Source organism: Hyperoodon ampullatus (assembly GCF_949752795.1).
Source record: "Hyperoodon ampullatus genome assembly, chromosome: 3".
Lineage (NCBI taxonomy): Eukaryota > Metazoa > Chordata > Mammalia > Artiodactyla > Ziphiidae > Hyperoodon > Hyperoodon ampullatus.
In genome coordinates this window covers 38,063,778-38,079,138 of record NC_136916.1, presented here as the reverse complement: position 1 = coordinate 38,079,138, position 15,361 = coordinate 38,063,778, and positions in this window count along the sequence as shown.

The following is a 15,361-nucleotide window of genomic DNA, read 5'->3' as shown; positions in this document are numbered from 1 at the left end:
GTACTTATCCTTTAATAAGCATTGCATTGTACATGGAAGTTAATTTGGAGAATGTCCAGATACACACTTGGCCCTCAACACACATGAATTCTGTGTGTTTATTTATTTAGTGAGGTTTTTATTGTGGTAAAATATAAATACTCTAAAATTTATCATTAAAAAAAATTATTTATTTATTTGGTTGCCCTGGGTCTTAGTTGTGGCAGGCAGTCTCCTTAGTTGTGGCTTGCCGGCTCCTTAATTGCAGCACATGGGCTCCTAAGTTGTGGCATGTGAACTCCTAGATGCAGCACGCATGTGGGATCTAGTTCCCTGATCAGGGATCAAACCCAGACCCCCTGCATTGGGAGTGTGGAGTCTTAACCACTGCACCACCAGGGAAGTCCCTAAAATTTGCCATTTTAACCATGTTTAAATGTACAATCCAGTGACATTAATTACATACACGATTTTGTGCAACCATCACCACCACCCATCTGCAGAACTTTTTCATCTTCCCAAACTGAAACTCTATTAAACATTAATTTTCCATTACAACCTTCCCCTATCTCTTGGTAACCTCTAATATACTTTCTGTCTCTATGGATTTGCCTATTCTAGGTACCTTATGTAAGTGGAATCATATAGTATTTGTCCTTTTATGTCTGACTTATTTCACTTAGCATAATGTTTTCAAGGTTCATCCATGTTGTCACATTTATGAGAACTTCATTCCTTTTTATGGCTGTATAATGTTCCATTGTACCTGTATTTATTTTGAGAGTAATTTCCTAAAGATTCAGAATCATTCAAGCTTTTTCAAGTCACAGTTCCTCTCTCCATTCCCCGTGGTACTACATATTCCTGCACCTAACCATATATTTGAAATAAATAACGGTAGCACAATGATTTTAAAGACAAAGAAGCAGAACTTAAGTTAATTTAATTCTATCACTTTATGTGATTATTGGCTTTCTTTTTTTCTTTTGGCTGGGCCGAGCAGCTTGTGGGATCTTAGTTCCCCAACCAGGGATCGAACCTAGGCCCTGTGAATGAAAGTGCCAAGTCTTAACCACTGGACTGCCAGGGAATCCCCTATTGGCATTTCTGTGTTTAAAATTTAATACAGTAAAACAGTATAAACTGGTATATGTTTTTTGCCTCCTTTAAAAAAGTTAACATACTTAAAAAATATTAATCCTTTTTGGGGGGTTATGGTAATATTTATTTTATTCTTAATTTTTTTACTGGTGTGATGACATACACATGAAGTGCAATAAAATTAAAATTTCATTTTCTGTGTTGTTTTTCTTGTCATCATTATTATTATTATCAATTTCATTATTATTGCTAAAAATAATTTTGTTGTATAGAGAACTGGAAGCATTAAAAATATCCATTCCAAGTGTCCAATATTCTAGGTATGCCACTGGATATACTAAAGAAAAATGAATGAGTATGTCCACCAAAAAATATGTATTATACAGAATGTTCATAGCAGCTTTGCTCATAAAAACCTCGAACTGTAAATAACTCAAATGTCCATCACTTAGATAATGGATAAATAAATTGTGGATTATTCGCACAATGGAATACTACATAGAAATTTTAAAAGAACTAACTACATATACATGCAACCATACAGATGTCTCTCACAAACATAAACAAAAGAAGCCAGGCACAAAAGACTCCATTTCTATAAAGTTCAAGGACAGGCAAAATTAACTGATGGTGAAAGAAGTCAGGAATATGGTTACCTTGGGGAGGGGGTGGCAGTTATTGACTGGGGATGGCAGATACCTAGACGTATATACTTACAAAAATTTATCAAGCTTTACACCTGTGATCAATGCATTTCACTATATGTAAATTATTCTTCAATACAGAAGAAAAAAAATGTTAGCTCCAAAAGTTCAGGGATTTTTGTCTGTTTTGCTCAACTCTATCCTCAGAGATTAGAACAGAGCCTGACACATGGCAGCACACAGTAAGCACTGAATGAACTTAAGACTGGTCTTATTACACCATCATGTAAGTCTTGCAAGGTTACATTTACTTGTCTATCTCCCCCAGTGGATTTCTGGCCTTGGGGATCAGGGACCTGGTGGAGTGAGGCTGTGCCTGGGATTAGGGTGGTTTGACGATCTGGGTACCTTTTTTTCCTCCAGTTCCCTTTACGGGAAGGTAGGTTGGGCTCTGAAACTGGAGAGCATTCAGGATGTGCTCCAAGGACTTTGAGATGGACCATCAGTGATAATGGAATAAAGGAAAGAGAGAAATAGAGACATCTGTAGCTACACTGACCCCAACATCCTTCGTATCCCCCTACCTTAGACCACACTCTGTGGGCCCTGCTCCTTCAGCCCATGGTCCCTCTTTCCCTGCTGGCCCTGGTGGAAGGTCTCCGCAGACAGCAGCTGTAGATTCTGCTCCATCCTGCCCCATCTGATGAAAGCCCCTTCCAACCTTATTCCATCTTTTCTGAATTAGCCTCCATGGTGGACGCTCCTTTCTCACTGACTCCAGCAGTTTCCCTCCAATCCGTCTCTCTCTCTCTCTTTTTTTGAATATAATTTATTGGCAAAAAAAATTTAAATCATACAGCCATGCATGTTCACTTTTTCTCCTTTCTTTAAACAGTTTCAGTGGGTCTCTCTCTTTGCCCTTGTTCCAAACCTCTCATCCTGGTCTCCAGCTCCCATGACTGAGCTTCCACGGTGACTCATATTGACCCTGATCTCTTCAAGGTCTATGTTCGCTTGGAACACCTTTTAAAACTAGGAAAATTTGGAGAGGGTAGTGGCTTTATCCACATGGACTAATCACCCCTGAATGGGTCTTTTATCAAATTATGGTCCAAACATGGCAAGTGGATCAGGACACCCAAGAGGGGTCCTTGGCAGAGGTGAAAGTAGTGAGAAAGATCCCCAAACACATTCCTGCTCTCCCACATTTTTGCTTAAGGTGGTTCCAAGTGCTTAACAATGATGGAGAGACAAACCTAATCACATCTTTCTAGAAGGTCTGGATCTAGAGCTGAGAGACCACTTTTTAAATCTTTGCTTATAATAAAAAGAACACTGGATTAAATGCAGCAGAAAGGATCTGGGCTTAAAATAAGAAAAGTACTGCCAAACTGATGGTGAGAACTTCAGAACCTGGGCATGACCCAACAGGAGCAGTTGGGCCAGCTCCTTCCAGGAAGTCCTGACCACAAAGACAAGTGCTGATTCAGTTGCATTTATGGAGTGAAACTAAGCCAAGCTCTGTAGTCAGGGCTGCTGCCATTGTAGGGCCAGGTAGGCTGGGTTGCCAGGGAGGCAGTGGCATGAGATGGCCAAGGAGACTGCCCTGGCCAAAGAGGGTTTCTGGGCAGGGCTGGTTCTGTGGAGCAGGAGGGCCACTCAGGAACCTGAAGCTACAACAGACTTGCCCATGAGGGTTGAGTTCTTGCCCATTTTCTTTCCTGATCAACTCTTCCTCATTTATCAGGATCCACCACAGGTATCACCTCCTTCAGGAAGCCCTCCCCTAGGACTCTGAGTTCACAGCAGTGAACTCTGGGACTTGGCTACTTCCTTCTACAGACTGTAGGTCTCTTGAGGGGGGACAGAGGGTGATTCATCATTGTGTCCCTTGTGCTTGGCAGGTGCTTGGAGATGTAGAGAAATGAGAGAAGGAAGGAGGAAGGAATGGAGGGAAAGAGAAAAGGAAGGAGGATGAGAGGAAGGGAAGGATAAAGGAACTGAAGAGGGAGAGAGGAAGGAAGAGAGAGGGAGGGAAGAAGGAAGGGAGGAGGGCTGGAGGGAGGGACTCCTGTACCCAGAGCTTACACAGATGCCCAAGGCTCACCCCTGCTTGACGGGTCAGTGGTTTATCAACAGCAACACTACTCCAGGCTTTGCATCAGCTGGAACTTGGGCTGCTACATATTTCCTGCCCCATGCAGGCCCAGCCCAGGGAGAGGGGTCAGGCAGGCTGGTGGTTGCTGAGCATCAGAGCTTGGGACTATGGGGGGTTGGGATGGGCACAGCCTGACAAGTGAGCGTGGACAGCTCTGGGGGCCAAGGGACAGCTTGGGAACAGACAGGACCGGCAAATTCTTATTAGGTCTAGTTCTTGTTCATTTCTATTTGATTCACGTAATTTCAGAGCTGTGTTCTTAGAGGGAAATGTGCTTTCATTTAATTTTAATGCTTTCCACAAAATGACAATAGTATTATTGTTCTCTCTGAATATAAAGGAAAGCAAGCTCATAATTACCAATACAAAGGAAAGAATACAAAAATGACCTAAAATCCCAGAGATAACTATTGTCAACATTTTGCTGCATATCATTCTAGAATTTATATATATATTTATATATTTGTATGTTAAAATATATAAAAGATTTTTTTAAACAAACAAAAATGGAATCACACTGTACATAGTGTTTTGAAACTTCCTTTTTTCCATCCAATAATGCCTATGAACACTTTTCTGTATTAATAAATAAAATTTCACATCATCATAGTGGCTGCAAATATTTTAGTAAATGAAGGTACATAATTTATTTATTTAACCTCTTTGAACATTTAGAATTTCCCCCCATTTTTTTTTTCACTGTTAAAAGCAAGTTTTGGGAAAACTTAGTTTTAGCCCTTGTCATTTGAAAAAAAAAACCAAACACACAAGTATACTATAAAAGACAGCTGATTTTGAACTACAAGTTTTAGAAATAACTTCTTTGATAATTAGCAGCAGTATCATTCAAATCCGACCTTGTGGGGAAAACAAAGAATTGGGCAATAACTGAGATTGAGATAATTGACAGTGAGCTGTGGAAAGGGAGACATTTCGTCCTGAAACAGGACTTTTTTTTTTTTTTTTTTTTTGCATCAGTAGACCTCTCCAAATATAGTTGTTTTGAACAAGCTGTTGCCTGTAATCATTCCATCTACCAATCTCTTTTTGTAATTGTACCCTTTCAGGGCACCCCTGGTAAGTGTTAGTTTGTCAACAAACACTAGGGATCCCTCCCTGTTCCAAGCACTGTGCTAGGCTCTGGGGATGGAGCAGTGAGCAAGACCCACCCACATCTCACTCCCTGTCAGGCTTAGTGGCAAGGCCTTCAGTAAAGTCAGGCTGGGTCTCTAAGAGTCAGCCTTCTCCCTTCCTTCTGTGGCCCGGAGCAGCAGCTGGGATCAAGGAGTTCCTGGGTGCTGACTCCCTGCTACCCGCTCCCTGGGAATGAGAAAACGCTTCTCCTAAACAGATGAGGATGTTGGAGTCCCCTGCCTCCTCCTCGCAGCTGCTCCAGATAACCTGCCCCTCCCCGGATGCCACTGCCCAGTACAAACACCTTCAGGCACAGGGTGTTAGTATTATTATTGAGATCAGGCAAGTTTCGGATTTGTTTCCAGTAGGCTAGAAGAGAGCTCAAAGGTCACCTTGTTCAACTGACCTGGCCCACTGAAGATTGAATTTTCTCTCTGATCTCTACCTTAGGTGGCAAGAAGCACTTTACCTCTCAAGGTGGCCCAATTACTCACTAGATACTGCTGTTTAGTAATCTATTCACTCAAATGGTGCATACTGAGTGCTAGGTACTGAGTGCTTACTATGCGCTAAGAAATAAATCAGTGAATAAACAGACAAAAATCTCTGCTCCTATGAATCTTACCTTCTAATGGCATGGAGTGGGGAGGACAGACATTAAACAAAATAGGTAAATTACAGAAAGTTAGAAGGTAATAAATGCTCTAGCAAAAAAAGTGGGAGGAAGAGTGTGCTAAAATGGATCAGGATGGCAAGGATTGGATTGCAATTTTAAATAATATTAAAACATTAATATGTTATTAGTTAATAATAACTAATAAATGTTAACTAATGAGTGAGCTTATTAGCAAGGTCACAGGATACAAGGTCCATATAGAAAAATTAAAATTATTTCTATACATTATCAATAAACAATTGAAAATTGAAAAAAAAATTTTAAAGCATTATTTACAGTAGCACCAGAAAACAGGAAATACTTAGGTAGAAATCTAACAAAATATGTGCAAGATCTGTATGCTAAAAATTACAAAACACTGATGGAAGAAATCAAAGAAAACCTGAAATATAGAGAGGTACATCATGTTCATGGGTTGGAAGACTCAATAAAATTATCCCCACACTGATCTGTAGATTCAATGTAATTCTAATAAAAATTCCATCAGAATTTCTTGTAGAAATTGACAAGCAGATTTTAAAGTTTATTTGGAAAGGCAATGGAACTAGAATATCAGAACAATTTCAAAAAATAACAACAAAGTTGGAGAATTCACATTAATTTCATGACTTACTCTGAAGCTATAATAATTAAAACAGTGTAGTACTGGTGAAAAGATAATATAGATCAATTGAACAAAATAGAGTCCAGAAATAGACCAAGACATATATGGTCAATTGAATTTTGACAAAGCCGCAAATGCATTTCAATGAGGAAGGGATAAACTTTTCAGGACTGGTACTAGAACAATTGGATATCCATATAAAAATAAAAAACCTCAATCCATACCTCATGTTACTTACAATATTTAACTCAAAATGGATTATAGACTTAAATGTAAAACCTAAGACTATAAACTTTCTCAAAGAAAATAGGAGGAAATCTTTGTGACTTTGCGTTAGGCAAAGATTTCTTAAATATGATGCTAAAAGCATTACCTGTAACATTTTTTTTCTTTTTTGCTAAATTGTGCTTCATCAAAATGAAGAACTGATTTTTGAAAGATGCTCTTAAGAGAATGAATAGATAAATGACAGACTTGAAGAAAATATTTGCAAGTTACCTATCTGAAAAGGGACTTGTATCTGAATATAGAAAGAACTCTCAAAACCCAAAATACAATTCCTCAAAAATATTAAAAGTAGAATTACCATATTAACCAGGAATTCCACTTCTGGGTATATACCCCATAGAAATGACAGCAGGGTCTTGAAAAGGTATTTGTACACCTGTGTACATAGCAGCATTATTCACAATAGCCAAAAGGTGGAAGCAACCCAAATGTCTGTTGATGGATGAATGGATAAACAAAATGCGTATGCATACGATGGAATACTACTCAGCCTTAAAAAGGAAGGAAATTCTGACACATGCCACAACATGGATGAACCTTGAGGACATTTTGCTCACTGAAATAAACCAGTCACAAAAAGACAAATACTGTACTGTTCCACTTACACGAGGTACATAGAGTAGTCAAATTCATAGAGACAGCAAGTAGAATGGTGGTTGCCAGAGGCTGGGGAAGAGGGAAATGAGGAGTTCTTGTTTAATAGGTATAGAGTTTCAGTTTTGCAAGATGAAAAAGTTCTGGAGATGGCACAACAATGTGAATGTACTTAACACTACTGAACTATACACTTAAAATGGTTAAGATGGTAAAAAAAAAATTATTTCTTAAAGCAAAATATAGCAACAGATAAATCTATAAAATGTGCATATTCAGCCCCTAGACACCGAGCAGCCTTAGTAAAGCCCTGGTTTATACAAAAGCCACAAACCAGCTGCCCTTGGAGCAAATCCAGACAATTGATATACTCTGTCTTCCACAGTGCCAACATTTAAAAACAGGAGATTTCTCATACATTTCTTTTTTTTTTTAGATTTCTAGCTTCTCTTGAAATATTGGAAGAAGTGGCCCTGCTGACCTCTGATTCTGTGTGGCAATAAATTTACACAAGTGCCCACTCAGAGCTCTTCACCCAGTACATTACCTGCCTGGTCACTCACTGTAGGCATCTGAATTTGCCATCCCTGTTTTGATCTTTATCCCTGATGGGCTTGTGATCTGTAGCAGGTATTTGTCATTCTTTTTGGCTGACCAGCATTTAAATCTCCTTCCAATGTTTGAGGAAAGTCCTTTCTGATGAGGCATTATAGAAGTGGAAAATTCCAGGTACATTCCCAGTTTTCCTGGAAGTTTGGGAGCTGACCTAGTACCACTCATCAGGAGCATCAGCCTCAGACTCGGAATTGGAAGCAAAGTAGCAGGGATAGTGCACAGCTCATTTTGATGATGGGTGGTAGCTGCAGCAGTGACATATACAGTCTCTAAGGTTGTCATGGCCACAGTTCTTGTGGTATGTCCAGTGGTGGTGGTCCAGGGGGTGTCTAGGGCCTGTGATGGTCTTCCCTGGATTAGTCCCATAATGTGATTTTGGTCATTGATCCCGTGAAGTCTCTAAGCCTGATTCTCTAATCCCACATGAATTTAAGGAAGGATTTCTTCCTTCTTTCCTTCCTTCCATCCAGTTCTGAGATCTACCCACAAATATGTAAATAAATTCCTTTCTTGCCTAACTCAATTGGAGTCAAGGGCACTGGTTGATGTAGTAGCTGGGACTTATTAAAAGAGAAGTCCCTGGGAATTCTCTGGCAGTCCAGTGGTTAGGGCTCAGTGCTTTCACTGCCATGGACTGGGTTTGATCCCTGGTCAGGGAAGGACGAAGTTTCCACAAGCTGCACAGCGTGGCAAAAAAAAAAAAAAAAAAGAGAGAGAGAGAGAGAGAGAGAGATAAGTCCCTGAGAAAAGACCCCATGGACTAGCTCTGTTAAACAACCTTCCTCCCTACAGCCTGGTTGTTTACCTTTTCTTGGATCCCCTCGCATACAAAATCTGTGGAATAACTATTATTTTCCCGCAGTTCCTTGACATAATTTGAATGGATCTCATTTTCCTAAAAGGAAAAGCATCCTATGAGAACAGAGTCCTTCTAAGGAACAATTCAAATGAAGAAAAAGCCAAACAAGGCTGTCCACTGCAGTGTTACTTCTAATAGTGGAAAACTGGGAGGTAACTAAGTGTCCAACAATGAGTGACTGATTAAATAAATCCATATGTGTTCTCCAGGTGAAATATTACAAAGGCCATGAAAATGGTCTCTGGCAGCAAGGAAATGTTTATGAAACAATATGAAATGAAACTTACATAACATTTGTTTACAAAATAGAACTATATATTCCTATGCTGAAGACTGGAAACTATAGAAAAATAAAAACAGCCTTGTCAGAGTGGTGGAATTTTTTCTTTTAAAATTTCCTTTTAAAGTTGTTTCTGACAATAAATTCTTAAAAGGAAAAAAAGTTTCTTACTACTAGATCTGCCCTGCAGGAAATGCTAAAGAAAAAGTGCTTCAGATGGAAATGAAAGGTCATTAGACACTAACTTGAAATCATGTGAAGAAATAAGATCTCTCCTAAAGATAAATACATGGACAATTATAAAAGCTAGAATTATTATAATTTTGGTTTGTAACTCCAGTTTTTGTTTTCTATATGATTTAAGAAACTAGTACATTAAAAAATTGTAAGTCTATGGTTTTAGACACATAATGTATAAAGATGTACTTTTCTAACATCAATAACTGAAATACAAGAGAAGACAGTAATACAAGAAATGAGGGCCAAAAGAGTCAAAAGGCATACAGAAAACAAATAGCAAAATAACAAAAGTATGTCCCTCCTTAGCAGTAATTTCTTTAAATGTAAATGGATTAAACTCTTGAATCAAAGGACAGATATTGGTAGGATGGCTTAAAAAAAAATGATCCAATTATATGTTGTCTTCTAGAGACTCACTTTAGATCCAAGAACACAAATAAGTTGAAAGTGAAAGGATGGAAAAAGACATTCCATGCAAATAGTAACCAAAAAAGAGCAGGAGTGGTTATACTAATATCAGACAAAATAGGCTTTAAATCAAAAAAGTTTATAAAAGGCAAAGAAGGAATTATCTATCAGTAAAAGCTTTAATATAGCAAGAAGATATAATAATTATACACATATATGCATCTAATAACAGACCATCAAAATATATGAAGCAATGGAATATTATTTAAGCTTACAAAGAAGGAACTTCTGACATATGATACAACATGGGTGAATCTTGAAGATATTATGCTAAGTGAAATAAGCCAGACACAAAAGAACAAATACTGTATCATTTCACTTGTATGAGGTACCTAAAATAGGCAAATTCATAGAAACAGAAAGTAGAATCACAGTTGCCAACGGCTTGGAGAAGGGAGGAATGAGGGGTTATTGTTTAATGGGTACAGATTTTTAGTTTGGGAGGATGAAATACATTCTGGAGATGGATGGTGGTGATGGTTGCACAACAATGTGAATGTGCTTAATACCACTGAGTTGTACACTTAAAAATGGTTAAAATGGTAAATTTTATGTGATGTATATTTTAATAACAGCTAAAAATAAAATTTAAAAATCTAAAAGGAAATTTAAAACCTATGGGACCATATACAAGGCACTATTAAGATGAGTATCTGGAGTGGAGGTGGGGAATAAAGTGAGAAGTAGGTGGATAGGGAAAAGTAGTGGGAGGGAGACTTTCACTGCGTTCCTTTTAATACTCTTTCAATGAATGTATTGCCTATTCAAAACACTAAAAATAGAATAAAAAAATTTTTAAGAGGAAGTTTTTTCTGATGTTGAGCAAAAGTATGTCCAGGCTTCCCTGGTGGCGCAGTGGTTGAGAGTCCGCCTGCCGATGCAGGGGACACGGGTTCGTGCCCTGGTCCGGGAGGATCCCACATGCGGCAGAGCGGCTGGGCCCGTGAGCCATGGCCGCTGGGCCTGCACGTCCGGAGCCTGTGCTCCACAGCGGGAGAGGCGTACCGCAAAAAATAAAAAAGTATGTCCATGTTGAACAAATCAAATCCTCCTCTAAATGACAGCCCTTTAAATCCTTAGGACAGTATTCTGCTCCCTCTGAGCATCTGCTTTAGCTCTCTGTTCCTCCCTCTCAGTACTGGGGGCACCAATCACTACAGAGGGGTGTCTGAGTCGATGGGCTCTCTGGTGGACACTTGTGGTTTGGGGACCTCCAGCACCTACTCTACACTGTCCTATAGCACCCTACATCTCCTCTGGAGAATCTCCCACTGTGTACAGTCTCTGTGGAGGACAGCCCAACTTCCCACTATGAAAGCAAAAGGTACCAATGAGTCCTCTCTCTGTCTACACTGGCCCAAGCAGAGGAAAGCATGTGACTCAACCCATCAACTCGCCTTTCCTGGGCTTTGCTCTTCAGAGGGCTGCAAGGAAGCTGAGTGCCTAGTGGTTGTATTTATTCTAGCAATGGTGGGCTATACTAATTAGACTGGATAGTTCTTACGTTCCTCCTTCATGTGCGTACCTGCTGCCCAGGCCTCCAGACCTCCTTGTTTCTGGCCTATTTGCCAATCCTGGCCTTCCAGCCTCCATCAATTCTATGAGCCCTAAAGGTGTCCAAAATTTTCTTATTCTTAAGGCTAACCAGAGCCAGCACTTCTGTAGTTTATGAATGATAACAGCCCTGATTTACATATGAATTGGGGGAATGTGACAGATTGTATTTTCCCAAGATGCCCTCGTTAGTCAATTTCTCCCATCCCACACACTGATCGACAGTATAACCTTGCCAATCCTTCCATGGAGTGGTGGGGTCTATGGCCCCTCCTCTTGAATCTGGGCAGGCTTCCACAAATAGAGTATGGCAGATGAGATGCTGTGTGACTTCTAAAACTAGGTCATAAGAAGCCAGGCAGTTTTGGCCTGGTCCCCTTGAGATGCTTGCTCTGGCAAGGAAGTCAGTCCCCATGTAAGAAGTCCAACTACCCTGATGCAGGACAGGCATATGTAGGCAGTCTGGTTGACAGTCCCAGATGGAGCTCCCGGCCAACAGCCAGCATCAACTGCCAGCTGAGGAAGAGAGTCATCTTGGACATCCATCCCAGCAGAGCCTTCAGATGATGACAGCTCCATTCAACAATTGCCTGGGAGACCCCCAGCAGGAACAGCCTAGATGAGCCTTCTCACATTTCTGACCCAAAAAATCATGAGAAAAAAAATTGTTTTGAGCTGCTAAGTTTGGAGACCATTTATTATGCAGCAATAGAGACTAGAAACTCTGGCTTGATTGCTTGTCTTGCCCCAGAGAAAATTCTTTATTCTCAGCCTGGAGAAAGATAACAGGATCAAAGGCCTCCATTTATTGAGTCCTGCCATAGACAGATCCTTTTCATAAACCACCTCCTATAACCCTCATGATTCTATGAGCTGGGGACAATTAGCCCCGGTCAAAAAGAGGACATGGGTGTTCTGAGGGGATAAGAAGGGTTAGTTAAGTGTCAGACTGCAGAGCTGGTGTTCTTTTTGCTGGAGCAAAGCACCCGAAAGCAAGACTAAAGGAGCAAGTAAGAAGAAAGTTAAATTTAGCAACATGATGTCATGGGAGTAAAGATTACCGAAGCTATGTGGTCATTTTTCAGAGATTCAAGGGCCCGTAAGGCTTCACTCCATGCACCAGCCAGTGACAGGTGGAACATGTAGTCCATTAGGTGGGGCTGAGGAATGAGAGGTTTCACAGACCCTTCCAGTTACAGAAAGTTACAGGGAGTGAGCTTCTGTGCCTTCACACTTGTCTGTCCATCACTGCCTTTGGTTCTCAGACTACTCTGTTAAGACCCTTCAGCAGATGGTTAATTTTAAGATGGAAAGAGGTGATGCATTAACATTAAGATGGGGGAATATGAGGCTTAGTAACACTTTGGTGAGTTCCTACTATGAACTGGGCACTTTCTGAACATTATCCCTAACCCTACAATATTGACATCTTATCCTCCATGACAGGTGGAGACTCAATTGCAGGTGATTTCGTTGTTTGTCCCAAACATCACACAATAAGGAAATGCAGGCTAAAGAAGTGTCCCCCTAGGGTGGAGTGCAGGGGAGGAGAAGGTGGCTGACAGGCAGCAAAGCCCTGTTGACACAGAGCCCTGGGCAGAGACAACAGCCTAGGGCCCCTGAGAGCTGTGGGCACAGACAGCAGGACCTGGAGGAAGAGCTAGCAGAATGCGGGGTCCCCCACAGGCCGTGGAGTCAAAGATGCTAGAGAAGGGGCAACGTCCCCATAAACCTATTGTTGGGCCAGAACCCACAGGGATCCACGTCTCACATTCATTAACTCCCCAGCTAGAAGAGGCCTGTCTGATCTAACCCCTTCAATTCAGAGATGAGGCAGATGCAGCCAGAGAGGACTCGCCCAAGGTCCCCCAGCTTGTCAGCAGTAGGGCAGGACAAGAGTCCATATTTTTTACTCCTGGACCAGTGCTCTTTCAGAATCACCTTCCCTTGGTTCTGGAGATCAAATTTGGGCTATAACTAAGGTGACCCTAATTATCATCCAAACCAGAGTGAGAGGGGGCATTATTAATCATTACACCAGGACAGCAGGTGTAAACAGGACTGCCATGGGCAAATGGGACAAATGATCACCCTACCATGACAGCTGAATACCACCCACTTGCCCTCCAGGAAGTCTTCTTTGTAGCCTTATGGCTGAAGGGACCTGAAAACTCATCATCACCTTCCATACCCAGCGAGGGGCCAGAGGACCAAGCAACCTTGAGGGTTTGGCCTTCCCAGGGATTATAAGGGTGCCCCAGAACTGGCTGCTCCATAACTGGCCTCCCTCCCACCTGGAACTGTGTATGCATAAACAGAGGCCCCATTTGTACTGTCCCCTCCTATCAGAGGGCAAGTGCCTGCCAAGGCCAGCAAAGCTCTGGTTTCGGGTGCTTCCCTCTGGGTGATGCCCACTGAACCAAAGCCCTTCTCACCGTGGAGTTGTGAACATGGGGCCCTCCGGTGGGGCCCAGGGCAGTGGAGAAAGGGTCTCTCCTGGCCTGGTAGCCAGGTCACAGTAGAAACTTTAGGATTGAGGAGCGTACCTGAGTGTCTCTGGCTAGCTGTGCTGTTTCCTTCCCTCTTTCTTACACCTCTGCCTTCTCTCTGATAGTCACAAGTTTCTCAAAGTTTATTGTGCACACGAATGTCTTGTTAAAATGCAGATTCTAGGGGAGTGGTGGTGGGTTGAATTGGGAGATTGGGATTGACATATATACACTAATGTGTATAAAATAAATAACAAATAAGAACCTGCTGTATTAAAAAATAAAATAAAATTCAAAAAATAAAAAGGGTAATCATAAGAAAAAAAATGCAGATTCTGATTCAACAGGCCTGGAGCAGAGCTTGAGTTGCTGTTTCTCTAACAAATCCCAGGTGATGCCAGTGTTGCTGGTCCAGGAACCACTTGGAGTAGCAAGGTCATAGATGTCCTCCTTTCCAGTTCTTTCCCTGCATTCACGTGGCTACTCCTTCTTTAGATATCAGTGCAAATGACCCTCTTCAGAAAGGCCTGCCCTGACTACCACCTAAATGAGGTCCTTCCTATGATCCTCTCACAGCATCTTGCTCTCTTCCTTCAGAGCAGTAATCAAAATTTGTCATTTGTTCATGTGTTTGCTACTGATTGTGGGAGATTGTTACAGTCTGTCCCCAACTGATCATGTCTCTCCATACTCACGTTCTTGGGAAGCCTCTCATCATAATGATTCTGGGGCCTGGCCATGTGATTTGCTTAGGCCAATGGCACATTCGCATGATGATGCAATCACAGACTTGAAAAGCACATGTGCATTGGGCTTGCCTTCTTCAAACACTGCTGTCAAGTGAAGAAGCCCAGGCTAGCCTGCTGGAGTACCCTGGCACAGCCAACCACTACTGCCAGACCTTGGAGTAAGGCCACCCTAGATCAACCAGCCCCAGCTGCTCCACAAGCTGACTGAAGCCACAGGAGTGAGTCCAGAAGAATCATTCAGCTGAGCCCAGCCCACATTGCTGACACACACAGTGGTGAGCAAATAAAAGGGTTGTTGTTTTTAAGTCACTGAGTTTGGGAGTGGTTTGTTACACAGCATTAGATAACTGATACACTCATTTAGTGTCTCCATTAGGGCTGGGACTAGGTCTGTTTTGTTTGGTACCTTATTCCCACTGCTTTGATTCATGAATGAATGAACTAACCAGGATCTGTCTGATTCTAAAGCCCATGAGTTTCTGCTCCACCACTTTGTTCCCAGACAAGGTGCTTATCTTGGGACTAGTGGGGTCAAGGATAGAACATGTAATCTAGCCTAGGCCAATCAATGCTTTCTAGTTCACAGTGATTGATTAAGGGATGTATCCGTGACCTAAGCTAATGCAATCAGACTGAGACTCAGGATGTTTGCTGAGGATGCTGGGGAAAACACCTTCTCTAGCCCCAGTCAATATAAAGGAGAAAATATAGTTAGGGATGATTTTCAAAATCAGAACAAGCCAGTGCAGGAAGTAAGGATTTAAAGGCTCCTGGCTGTGCTGGGTGTTAACATTTTAGTTGCATTTTAGGGAGGTCCAGTGTGGCTAGGTGTATTACTCAGGGTTCTCCAGAGGAAAAGAACCAATAGAATACATGAATATAGGAAGAGATTTATTATGAGGAATTGGCTCACATGATTATGGAGGTGG